This window comes from Anopheles arabiensis, chromosome 2 (genome assembly GCF_016920715.1).
Source record: "Anopheles arabiensis isolate DONGOLA chromosome 2, AaraD3, whole genome shotgun sequence".
NCBI classification, from domain to species: domain Eukaryota; kingdom Metazoa; phylum Arthropoda; class Insecta; order Diptera; family Culicidae; genus Anopheles; species Anopheles arabiensis.
The window spans coordinates 29338536-29351605 of NC_053517.1; the positions used below are offsets into that span (position 1 = coordinate 29338536).

Here is a 13070-nt window from a genome sequence, read left to right on the forward strand (position 1 = left end):
CTCAGATCGGCCAGAGTGTGGATGCAAGCAACGCGAGAAGGAAATGAAAATTGATTTTTTAACGGCCAATCTTTCGTCGTTGCAGACGGTTGGTTCGGTTCGGTTCGGCAGGCAGGAAGTGAAATCACGGAGACAATTCGTCGGAAGCAGCTGAGCAGAACAGTTCTGTAGCGGATTTTGTGTTCATGCTTACATAAACGATTACCACATTTTATGCTGAAATTGTTCAAAGTTAGGTTTTCTACTAAGGATCATAACTTCATAACATTAAATCATTGATAGGGACAACGTTGAAATCATTGACAAGTACAATGCTGTAAATACTAAAATTGCTAATTCGCAATACTGTACACCTTCAAACAGATAGAAAATAAAATACAGTGACGTTTGCATACAAATACACGGTCAATAATGGAATATTACAATGCAGCAACATCAGTAAAAGTCTAAACAATCATCAGCTTGTTTCGTTGTTCATGCGTTTTCCCTGCACATTCCCACGCACAGTTACCAAGCAACAAATGTAGCTTGTAACGCAACAACAGTAAGTAGACCGTGTATAACGTTCTAGTGTCGAACAATCTCACCGCACCTTCATTATGTACTGAGCTAATGTTTTTTTTTTTGTATTCTCATCCCTTAACTTTCCTTTTCATCGTTTCATCGGAAATTTCATCCAGCGACTAGTATAAAGGTGATCAGCAAAACAGAATTCCCTTCAAACCCTGCCCACCTCCATCTAAAGCTCTATTACCCTTGGGTGAACGAAGCAAAGTGCTGCTACGCGTACAACGTCCGTTTCGATTTGTTCACCATCACCTCGCGTAAAGCAAATTGGAAAAACGCCACCTCACCCCGCCAGGCAGCAGCGGGCACCAGGCGCCTCCACCATTTCGGAATCGAACGATTCAGTCACCGCCAAATCGAACCCGGCCCGGCGTTGTATGTACCGTTGTGTATTTTCTCCCCAGCCACCATCTTTCACTGTACCAGTGCACACCACTATTGTCCCACCGTGGTTCCAATTCGTACCATTTCGGTAGGAGTTTTTCTTTTTTGCTGCCTTCCCTCTCTCTTTTGTGTTCGCTCAGCAGCACATGGACACAATCGAAACAATTCTTGCGGTTTACGGGCAGGATGTTGCTGGCTGGTTGGTTGGTTTGTGGTTAGGGCGAAGAAAGCGCGTGGAAAAACTGTGTGAGATTGAGCTTCGTACCATCAAACGATGGTCGAATGGAACACAGCAGGGCCGATCGCAAAGGGACAGAATGGTAACGAAAACAACGAACGAAGAGAGGCAATGTTTCGAAGAACACGAGCCGCCGGCCACTGCTCTTTTCGGGTGTCAGGTCATTATTTTCCTCCCATCCTTGTTATGCCATCGCACGTAAAGTTTTCTTTGTCCAGGTGAAAAGATGATTTGTTGAGCAGGAGTGAACATGGTTGGTCTGGCGGACATTGGCAAAAAACATAGATTTTGGACAATTTTTATCCTTTCCGCCCGCCCTCCCGCGTGTATCTCGGATCGCCTGGTGGAGTTCCAGCCATTGGCATTGAACTGGCTCTAGCACACGGCACCAAAACTGGTTCTTGTTATTGAGCGGATGAATGAGAAATTCTTTGGAGAGAAGAAACTTATTCCACGAACTTCAATCCGTTCTTGCTTCGTCAGCCGACATGGGCAGACATGGGCGAAAAATAGAAGATATTTTTCTTACACTATTGGTAGTAAATGTAGCCTCAAGCAAGGCTATTTCTGAGCATAAATATCATTTCAAATCAGTACAAAATTCGCAAAAGCCCTGGGCATTTTTGCTCAATTGACTCAATATAATTCCAAGAAAAGAGGCGCTTTGTCGATACTTAAATTGTCCTATACTTATTCTCAGCACTGTATGACAGAGTTTACCCCCAACAGTTGAGGAACAATCGCCTCAGTTTGCTCAGTTTTGTCACGTACCATTTGTTATGCTGCTAGGGCGACAACAAAATCTCGTATTTCAGTTATCTTTCTCGGTAAATATATTATTCCCCTTTGGCATGGAATAAATATAAAGAACAATAATTCTTTTCACCACACACACCTAAAGCTCTGTCTCCCAATCAATGCAACAAGCAACGACAACCACACAGAACAACCGAACTTGTTAATTCCGAACAGATATTCAGATCGTATCAATCAGAACCTCAAACCACATATTAAATTACGCCGTAATTAATAACATTTAAACCCTGTATTCCGCACATGTCAGCAGGCGGGGATGGAGCAAAAGTGCTCTCGCTATCGTATGCCTTGTCGACAGGTACATGTAGCACAATATTTTCAACCTGTCAAACGTTAATGCCAGTCCAATATCCGCTGAACGAGAAAGGTGCGTTCGGAACACGAACGTTTCGAGTGGAAATCCGAGCATCAATATAACGACACGGCCTACCGCCCATCCGTCCCATCCCATTTCAATCAAACTTCCTGTTAAAAACAGTCTCCAAGCCAAAATGGTAAATGATGCATAATTTGCGCAAATTATCGTCATCATCATCATGCTCGTCGTCGGTGTCGTCATCCGATCTTACTTCTTCTTCTTCTTATTTCCAAACGCTGCCGCCAATTACTGGCCCGATTCGATGGATGGTCAGGTACAATATTATCTCCCGTTCGGCCTCGCGATTCCAGCACCCCTACACCCACACCAAGATTGCAATAATTTATTGACCACAATCGATTTTATCGTCGTCCATCCTCTCACTTTTTGCCGACCAAACAAAGATCCAAAATTTTAGGCAAAAATCGGTATTCTCTCTCTCTCTCTCTTTATCTCTCGTATTACGTGTGTGTTGGAAAACTTTTGACTGGCTGTGTTGGACCACCATAATAATTGGACGAGCCAGGGGAAAAACAACGTTTAGAAGCCAAGGTAAAAACTACATTCACATGCGAGAGTCAAACTTCATAGAAATGTAAGCAACATTTTGCTTCGTGGCAGCAGAAAGTTCGACAAAAAAAAGAATCTACGTCGAATGTGACCTCCTCTCGCTTGCGCAAAACCGCGCAATGTTTATTTGTTTGCTTGTTTGTTTATTTGTTTATTTTTGCGTCATTCTACCCTTTTTCCTTGGAGGCCACGTTTGTGCAAAGAAAATGCTAACGCAACCGGACCGGCGAGACTTCGGGCGAGAAAACGCTCCCGCGCACGGTGTGCCGATGTCACGAGACACTTCGGTGGACTGCGGCAGGCCGGGGGTGGGATGTTTTCGTTTTTCTTCGCATCGCCACCAAAACATACTGGAAAATATTATTAGTGAAACCATTCTCTTTCATAGGCCAGCGGTTATCCACAGCTCCGGGTTTCGATATTTACATTACCTCGTTTTTTTACCTCCATCACAGGACCATAAGAATGCGATCAAATCGATTCTTTGGAAGGTAACACTAGCCCATCTCGAGATCTTGGGATCTTTTCCCAAACAGGATGTTGCTTTACGGTAGATGGAAGGAACCAAAAATACTACAGAAACATACTACAGCCAATGGAATGTTTTTCACCTGCCGAAGATTTCACTAATGGATTATGATGAAGACATCTGAACATACATTCCAGCCCGATGGCCTTGACGCTGCGTTTGACCGACGTGTGCCCTTACTAAGAGTTTTTAACTATTTACGGTTCGAGAGCGAGAGAGAGAGAGAAGAAGAAGGGAACGAAGCTACCAATCGAATCACTCCAGCAAAAATAAAATCAACATTCCAACGAGCCATGCAAAATGTTGGCAAAAGGCCCAATCAGTTGCTCTACTTCCCTTTCGATGCATTTTTGGATAATCGCGGTCATCGATTTAAGATACATCAATGACACATTTTGGCTTTCCAGGTGTGTTGGATGGAAAAGGAAAATCGAATGCTTTATCAATTCCTTTCTTTGTGTGCTAGCACGCCATCCAATTCCACAGCAGGTCAACTCAACATTGTATTTTATCCAAAGAAAGCTTAACGGTGAGGAAATTTAATATTCCTATGACATGAACGAGATTTAACGTTACATAATATAGTAAAACACGATCAACACCCTCCCTACTATCCAGCCGAACGGGCCAGAGTGAAAGAAGAAGAAAAAACACAACACTTTACCACATTATTCGCCCCAACGGATATAACCCATCGGGAAGGTGTCCCAACCGTGCGCGCTTGGGTTTAATGTTTTAAAAAGAAGCCTAAGGGACCCATTACCCGCTTCTTTTCCTTGCATGCTAAGCTTGCACCAAGAGGACAATAACAATGGAGAGAGAAAGAGAGAAAACAAACCCTCGGTAAAATTGAGCTGCAAAACCATTAAGAAAACAGTCATCAGGAAGAGAAAAAAGCACGCAAACATGGTAATGTTGGCTGGTTCTGGTGGGATACTCCGGTAGCAAACAACCCAGGTCCGAATTGCAACCGCACGGACGGTAAGTGTAAGCTGCTTCCCGTTGGTGCTTATAGCGCATACTTTCAAGTACTGCGCAACCGTACCGAAGGGCAACAGGTACGGTTAAAAAGAGCACACAGACACACAGACACACATGCTCCGAGTGGCACGGGGAGTTATAAAATGTCTGATAAGCTCCGTCGATTGGTTCTCCACCCGGGCGAACCCGCGGTACCATCACCGCCACTACCATCACGGCCAAGGTGCAATGAATAATAGAGTCTTTGGCGGCTGTCGTACGCGGGTCGTCGGTCGGTCGGCGGCGGCGGCGGCCTGCCGTGGATGAAGTACCGTACTGGATGAAGTTGACTGATTGAAAACTGGCAAACTGGGAGCCAGACTTGACAGAGTGAGAGCAAGCAGTGAAGCGTGTCAAAGTTTTCGGCTTTGCCGAGCTGCGGCACAAAGTCAAAGACTTTTCAGCGACCCAAGGGTTGGGAAGTTTGGAGGGAAAGGAGTACAACAGGAACGTATAGCAAGAAGCGGGCATGAAACTTTCACGCTGATGGCTTTGGTTCCCCAACGATGTTACCTTACTGTGAATAAAAAGGAAAAACCTCAACCTGCTAACCTCCGTCAAGAAATCGATCTTTCCCGGAACGGGGTGCGAAACAATTGGGTCCCATTTCTACCACAGTCGCAAACGCGTCTGACAACGGCGTGCCTTGTACAACGATGTCCCATGCTCTCAGGACTACGCGGTACCAGTGCGCGTCATGCTTTTGTGATCCCACCGAGACCGTAAAACCCTACCTTACTGCTCGGTCTTGTAAAAAGAGTTCCAACAGAATGGTATTGTAAGCGCTCACCGTATAGTTTCGCGAAGTCCTTTTTGTGACGACGTCCTGGCACAGGAACTTGCAAGAATTGGTTTCTCTCTCGGTAGGCCTTATCTGTGCACCGATCTGTTCACCAGCACGCCGTCTCCGTCCTTTTTCGTTCACCAAAAGCACAACACTGCACTGCGCAAACAACCAAGACACGCGGGATGCAACAATCCAAACAAACTGCCTGTAAGGCTTACTTCTATTTTCTTTATCGTAGCCGACACAGGGTGATATGCAGTAGTTAGAATTACAGCCCCAATAAGACGCAAAAACACGTCTCTTTTACTGTTTAAGCACGGACCATCACCGTACGCCAGCACTTGAAGGACAGAGCGTTAAAAAGGTCCGCTAATACCGAGGTCCGCCACACGTGAAGCGATGTTCTGAGGGGATTATTCTTGCGACTACTACACACCGCAGCTGCTTTGATCGCAACTAGCTGCAACTTGTTGGGCGTATTACTTTTCCATACATTCCATACTTTTTCTTGTGTGCTACACATACGCTCCCCGAATACGTGCGCAGTGGGTAGAATATCACTTAATCCTGATTTTCTTCTTTTCTTTTTCGGTTTGTTTTGTCACAAACTATGTCACACTCTGATTACAGCACTTCTTTGCTGCTCGTTACATTGGTTTTATACTCACACACACACACACGCACAAACACAAACACACAATATTTTATGTACTATAGTTGTCCTTCACTTCCAATTGTTTCATCAAACATTAAACCATTCAGATTTACGACACATTTTTTACATTTTTAGGATTCTATTCCTTTTTTCTTCCTTTGTTTTTAGATTACAGAATTGTTTGTTGCACACACTTTAACACGAACTGTCATTAAGCTATGAAGTGGTATGAAAAGACACACAAAAACACAAATTAAATATTAAGCATGATTCACATCAATTACAACACTCTTACTGGGCCTTACAGACTCTGTGATCACATGCACAACAGAGTAATACCATAGCACACAGGAAAACCATACAGGCTAGAATACCCCAAAACCCACCCGATTGCCACATCGCTGCTACCGTCGTCATCTGTTGAACCTATCCGACGATGAAAAGGCAACCAAATATGACAATCTTCCCAATTGATTCTAATCAACGAAACCACAGCAACGAAAAGATGTGCCTTTTAAAAGCGGCTTCTGCTTACAGCACCACTGAGGACCGAAATTAGACGAAGACCTTTTATGCGGCCATTATGTCTGTTCAGGGTAAAAAAAACGCCTGCACGCCAGCACGCCAGCACGCGTGCGCGCGCGCCCGCTTAAGCCATTAAAACAGGAATTAAATGAAGAATCTTTGCATGAGGAGTTCGAACAGCGACCAGCATGAGAATCGGCAGCTTTCTTTGCGACTGCCACTGCACTCTGCCACCGCATACCGCAAACCAAAATTCAACACATTGACAAGTACCGGACAAATGTTATCCGATTACAGCCGCTTGAAGACTGACACTGGCTGACTTCGGTGCCATCGCCATTTCAAGTGGCACTGCTGACGGTGTTGACTGACTAGACTGACTAGCTTTTTTTGTTTGCTGCTTCTACCCCCTTAATGTATGACTCCATGTGTGGCTGTCCTGTAGTGTGCTGTTGAAATGGTTGATTCTTTCCTGTTGGACTGTGACTTGTGTGTGTGTGTGTGAACGGTCCGCAGTGGTACACAATTTATTTGTTGTCCACTTAAGCCAAATAATCAGATCAATCATGGCTTCTTTGCTAACCGTGTGCGTTTCGGAGACCGTGCTACCACATCATCAAGAAGCGGCTTGGCGGGCACAAGCTTTGGGGCTTGTGTTTCACCCTCTCTACGTACGACGTAAAGACAACACAGCGGCTAACGTTTTTGACCTCAATGTGTAGTTGTGCTTTTGTATTGGTGAACAGCACAAGCTGACGAATGATACAGTGAGTGATAAACGACAAACTGAGCAGCAAAAAACCGTGGTCAAAACGAAATGTGTACATTTGTAAGTATTAGAGCTTGATTTTTCATCCAAAGTACAATGAAGCATTCTATGCTACTTCAGACTTACATTTTGAGATTAAGTAAGGATGTGGTATTTTTTAGTCATTTTTAAACATTCCAAAGCATTCTTAAAGTACGACACAGCATTCTCATTTAGCAGCAGTAGACTAAAACAAGGGAAAGTTCTGGAACAGGGTGGTAAAATATCCCGTCATAAAGCAAAGCGGGAGCCTACACAAGAACAACTATGTCTGGAAGTTGACCACGGAGCACGGTAGCGGGAACGCGGGAAAGGAGGGAGAAATGCAGAACACTTCCGGTTGATGCCACTTCCGGAAATCCGTTAGCACAAGCGAGGTGGTAGCACACAAAACCGTCAGACCGTGTCACACATGTATGCCACACACACACACACACACACACATACACATTTACACCAATACCAATTTGACGCCTAAAGAACCCAAGGTCGCCACACTGGCAAGTGTATATCTACACAAGCTGAGCTGATTCCCGTGTTTCTAGCAAGTCTTCGTGCAGAACAGCACTATCACGACCGCTCCTCCCTCTCCCTTTCCATCTTCCTAAGCACACACACGCACACACACATACACATATACAAGCAAGGCACGCACCAGAAGCAAAAAAACAGACCACCCCGCGCGGCACACCAGGCGCGTTTTTTTTTTGTCGTGTTACGTTTCTCAGCTGCTGTAACGTTAGCCAGCGTTGTTCGGCAGCGACTGGAAGGAACTCCGACGACGGAGAGTACAGCGTTGCAGGTTGCGCTTCCGACACTGTCGCGTCACAGCAAAAGCCGACGCGGGTGTTCCCGTTTTTCGAGTGGCGAAGGCCTGCACCAGCTTCGGCAGCCAGTGCTTCGGGCAGCCCGATGGCAGCGTCGCGCTCACGAAGGGAAACCGATCGATCGAGCGAGACCCCTTGTGCGATGTACATGCGCACTCTGTCCTATCCAAGGCATCTTCTCCATCCTTTCACCGCGGTGGTAGTGGCGGTGATGGGAAGGTGCAAATAAGCACTCCACCTGTATCGAAACTCACCCGGCGCACTTCCTAACGTACAGGTACAGGTAGAATTGATTCTAGACTAGCGATGAAAGGACCAAGGGGGTGGGGGGTTAATGTGGTTGGCAGTGCGGGTCATTTTGCAGTGCTGGAAGGCACTCCACATCCTGCGCCATCGATGACACCGTTACACGGAATGACAACCACCACACGCGTAATTCAATTCGTGCAAGCGATGTACGATGTTTTTCGCATTGTTTCATCGAACGGACAGCATCGAGTCGACACATGAACAAAAGAAAAACCGCGCACGGACACCAGGAGTCTGTTTAGAAGAGCTGTTGCATTTGCAAAATATTCTCATTAAGCTATCAGGCATTGAAGGGTTCTGTAATTCTATTCAAAAACAATATTATACGATAGAAGCAGAGACGTTGTTGGTGTGCTACAGTATTATCAGCTGAGACAAACAATAAAATAAACACTTGTTGCACCGTAAGACGTTCAAGCTGAACAAAGGCTCATGTGAGTAGCATTTTTATAGTCTGATACTACAAGCGACAGGAATGCTGTACGTCACCGGCCCAGCAAGCAGGCACTTTTGTGCTGCAAATTGCATGACTTTAGGCGTTTATGTTTTGAGTTTTCGATCCAAACCAATGTATTAGCTTAGAGCAAGTTTATTTCGTTTGTTTTTACTTCCTTTTTCATGTAACAATATCTCGCTTGATAACACTCCCAATTTCACACAAAACACTTTCATCACTAACACAAATTTCATGAGAGAAAATACCAGAACCCCTCGCTAGAAGGTGTAATGCAATTACAAAAACCATGTATGACGCTATTATCCCGCGAGCAATCGAGCGACGGCTCGGTCGGTCGGTCGACCGACAGAACAAGAGGTGCTTTAATTGAATTTTGCCTGCCTGCAAAGTGCTCCCAAAATTTACACTAATTTGCTATCTGCTAAAAATACCCTCTAGCGCAGCGGACAATGTAACGTTTGATGATCCATCGCCCTTTTAGCGACCCGAGTTCCCGTCCCCCCGAAGTCAAGCAGTCTCAGGCGGCAGGCAACCCTTTTGTTACTTCGGCAAGCTCGCACAAATCCTGGCTGTGTCTGTTTCGATTAGGCGAGCTACCGCTTTGATTCGTGGAACATCGAAGGAGAGTGAAGGAAACGAGGACAGTGGAAATAGAAAGTACACCGAAAACAGAAACCAACAAATCTTCCAGCTGGTCCAAAAATAGGACACGAGCAGCGGGAGGCAAGAAGTTGTTTTTTTCTAAAACCCCTCCATCTCTACGTACAGGGAAAAAAGGTAGATCGCGTATTCATTTCACGTTCTTTATGGGCGCTAGCAGTCTGATGCCTCCGCCAGGAACTCGCAGCACCCAAGAACTCCCCTCCAGCAAGTTCCCGCTGCCGGCATTACTTTGGTAAGCTATCAATATCGCGAAAAAGATAGAGAGACACCTTGCAACCGGCACTGGAAGAAGGGATAGGGAGGGAGGGAGGGGGGTCGGCTGGCGGCACAAAAATAAAAGATAAATAAATCATATTGCCAAGAAATGGGTAAGCCCCCATCGGAACCCGGACGGAGGAGTACACACACACACAGCGTTCGCGTCGGGATCGAACTAATGATGATATCCTTGCGAATCTGATGTCCTGCTCGTTCACTTAACTTTCCTCTCGCAGTTGTGGGCGAGGGCTCGCGCTTTTGCTTCAGCAAACGGCACAACAAAGTATGAACCACACAAATCGAAAAACACAAGCAAAGAAATGGAACCGAAACGAAGAGTGTGGCTGTAGCGGAGTTGGTCCGGTCCATAGAAGGAGAGAGCAACAGCGAGATAAAGTATCCCTGTACCAAGGATCCCCTATATCCAGCACCTCTTTATCCCTCCATCCCTTCCCTATCCCTTCGTTTGGTGGTGTCTGTGCTAGAAATCAGCCGAAGAAATGTACTTATTTTATTTGTAGATCATTCGATTATAGGATTTGCTCAAGCGACACTGATTACAGCGAGAGCAAACAAACCGTGATCCACAAGCAGTCCCGGGGCAAGCGGTGGAGGTAGGAAGTGGTAGGATAGGACGGGGCAGAGGAGAAGTCACCCTCCAAGGGCAACGAATGGACATCACAATCGCGAGATAATGTGTGTGCGAGAGAGAGAGAGAGAGAGAGAGAGAGAGAGAGAGAGAGAGAGCAAGAGAGTGCGAAAAGTGAGAGGGGACGAAAAACGAAGACAATCCTCTACGTTTGGCGAGCCATGCTTCCTTCCTTCCTTCCGTTCTTTCTTTGCGTTTTCTGCCTCTATTTATCTCGTCTTGGTTTCTTCCCGTGCTCATTGCCCATCGAACGGATGCTTGGAATGATTCAGTTAGCAAGGGGGGAATAGTGAGCGAGCAGCAGTTTGCGAAGCGGTAAGTGGCTAGCGGGTGCGCAACTTGCTGGAAGCTGGAAGAATTATTTGATGGGTGGGGATTAAGTAAACCAACTTACGGGCGCACTCAGCTGTGCGGCTTTTATTCGCGCTCGTAATTTTACTGCCGCAGGAACATCAGATCAACAGTGTCGAGGGCGGAATGGATTGGGAAACGAACGTTACCCTGGTTCGGCGTCTTCCCGGGAGCCACCAACACGAGCCTTGCGAACATATTTCGTTTCAATCGGTTGGTGGGACGGTTTGGTCGCCCCACTGCAACGGATTCAGCGTACTTCGACAGCGCCAGAAACGGACACACACACCGGGTGCCTGTGTCCGGGTTTTCCGTGATTCGCTTCGATTCGGTAATTTAACGACAGTGATGCCGCCTTTCCCCGGATGCCGACCACCCAACGCCCGGACCAGCGATATGCTCGACAATAGTAGTGACGATGTTATTGTTGATTATGATGTTCCCGTCAGCGCTGTGCGCTGATTGAACCGTTAACATGGAGCCGCTGACGGCTGCTGCTGCTGCCCGCAAGACGCAAAAGCGCAGGGATCAGTGCTCCGTGTGGGCGTGCGGGAGATCCTGAGAATTGGCGCAGACAAGACAAGAGCTATAATTTGCTGCGGGAATAAAGTTGGTGGGGGCCGGATTTACATCGGCACGGCACGGACGGGTGGCACACACCAAGCGATAATGATTGTATTTTCGTGATTTGTGCACCGAGGGGTACGGGGCAATGGTTCGAAACGGTTCCGGTCCTGGTTTGTACGAGGTAGAAGCGACAATACGGCCCCAAAGCTATCACACCATGCCACCGGTACTGCCGAAGTTGATTTCGTGATAATTTCGTTATCTTTTGGGGATGGTTTTGCGCCGACAGACAAAATATAAAGCAATAAGGTTTACCGTAGTCGAGGATCATGGTGATGTTCTTAATGTCTTAACTACGAAGGGAACTTATGCAACGTAACACCCAGCAAACAACAATCTGCGTCCGATTTCAGGACACTGTTATAACGTCACGAAATGCTGGGACTAGGATGATGACACAACATGCCCTTGCCTACCGTTCCGTTCCCCAGCAGTGCGCCATCAGCAACAGCAACATACAAACTTCCCACAGTCAGCTGCCAAATGTCTATCACTTCCAATCAGCTGTCCAACTGGCTCCCCCGGCCTTATCCAAACCTATCCCATCATCCCATCCCAATATCTCCATGCTAATGGTGGTACAGTCGTCAAGCTGTTCGCCAAAATTTCGCATGGGTTTCGGTACCCCAAAAAACTATATAGTTCCCAGCTAACAAATGACCGTCTGCCCCTGGCTGTCAGGTAGCCAAATTTGCCGATTGCGTGACCATCGGGAGATTTTTTTTTTACTTTTTCACTCGTTTACTGGGTTCTCTAGCTCGTTTTTGCGGTTGACCACGCTGCTCTGAGCGGGCTAAATATCCGTTGCAAATGACATGCCGGACGGGTGGAACAGTTTAGGTACAATTAATCTCCCCATACGTGTATCGACGACCAGTGCACGTGTATCGACGACCCACATACTAGCCCGACCACTGACAAGTCTGAAAATAGATAGAAAGTGCAACTGTAGCATCGATGAAATTTTAATATGTTGTTAGTAAAAACATTTAAAAACGACATATATGATTCTTGTTAGCGATGGATTTTAAGAGAAACATGTGGAATTTTCATCATCTCTTCCTTTCAGTAAAACCACGCAAAACGTAGCACAAATGGTGCCGCCGCCGCCGCTGGTCCTGAAATCTCGGAAAGCAAAAATCGATATCATCATCATCGCCTTTGATCACAGTTTTGACGTAACCAAATGCCAACCTGGTGTCCGATTACGCTTCCCGCGAACACACACGTTTGATGTTACCTAACGCCAGCAGCAGCAACCCATTCCTTCTGCTGGATCCCGGGATTGCAGCCCGGGATGATCTTGAATCAGAAAACTAGCGACGGACGGTAAAATTCCCCCGGCGCCGCACAGAAGACCTTCGTCGAACCGCCTGCCTGCCTGATCACTCCTGATTGGTTGTCAAATCTCGGAGCGAATCTCATCGGAGCTAACCCATGCACACAGAACGGGTCCTTGGACTTCGGTCCTGCTGCGCAGCACCTATGCGTCCTATGCGGATATGAAATCCGATTCTAGGAAAACCGTTTTGCATCTACACTCGATTCACCGTTTAATCATGTGTCCCTTTTCCTAAGTGTCACTCGTCAATGCGATCAAGCTAACGCTTGCTCTTACGTTTATTGCAGTTTCCTGGTGGAAGAATGGTTGCACTTTCTGACAATCCTGAGC

The 13070-nt window shown here is 46.4% G+C and overlaps 1 protein-coding gene across 10 annotated transcripts in view; it reads right to left on the reverse strand.

Annotated features, from left to right (window-relative positions):
* Positions 1 to 13070, reverse strand: part of LOC120898356 (high affinity cGMP-specific 3',5'-cyclic phosphodiesterase 9A) — a 118220-nt gene that overhangs the window by 77315 nt on the left and 27835 nt on the right. For 4 of the 10 annotated variants that reach the window (XM_040304116.1, XM_040304120.1, XM_040304110.1 and 1 more), the window contains exons 1-2: positions 7913 to 8077; positions 5273 to 6140 (exon numbers count right to left, since the gene is read on the reverse strand). The exons of 2 other annotated variants lie outside the window; for them this stretch is intronic. The gene's annotated coding sequence lies outside the window, so the exon portion shown is untranslated. Of the gene's footprint in view, positions 1 to 5272; positions 6141 to 7912; positions 8086 to 13070 lie in introns of those variants that run through there. 4 more of the 10 variants (XM_040304111.1, XM_040304112.1, XM_040304114.1 and 1 more) reach the window with 3 other exon arrangements.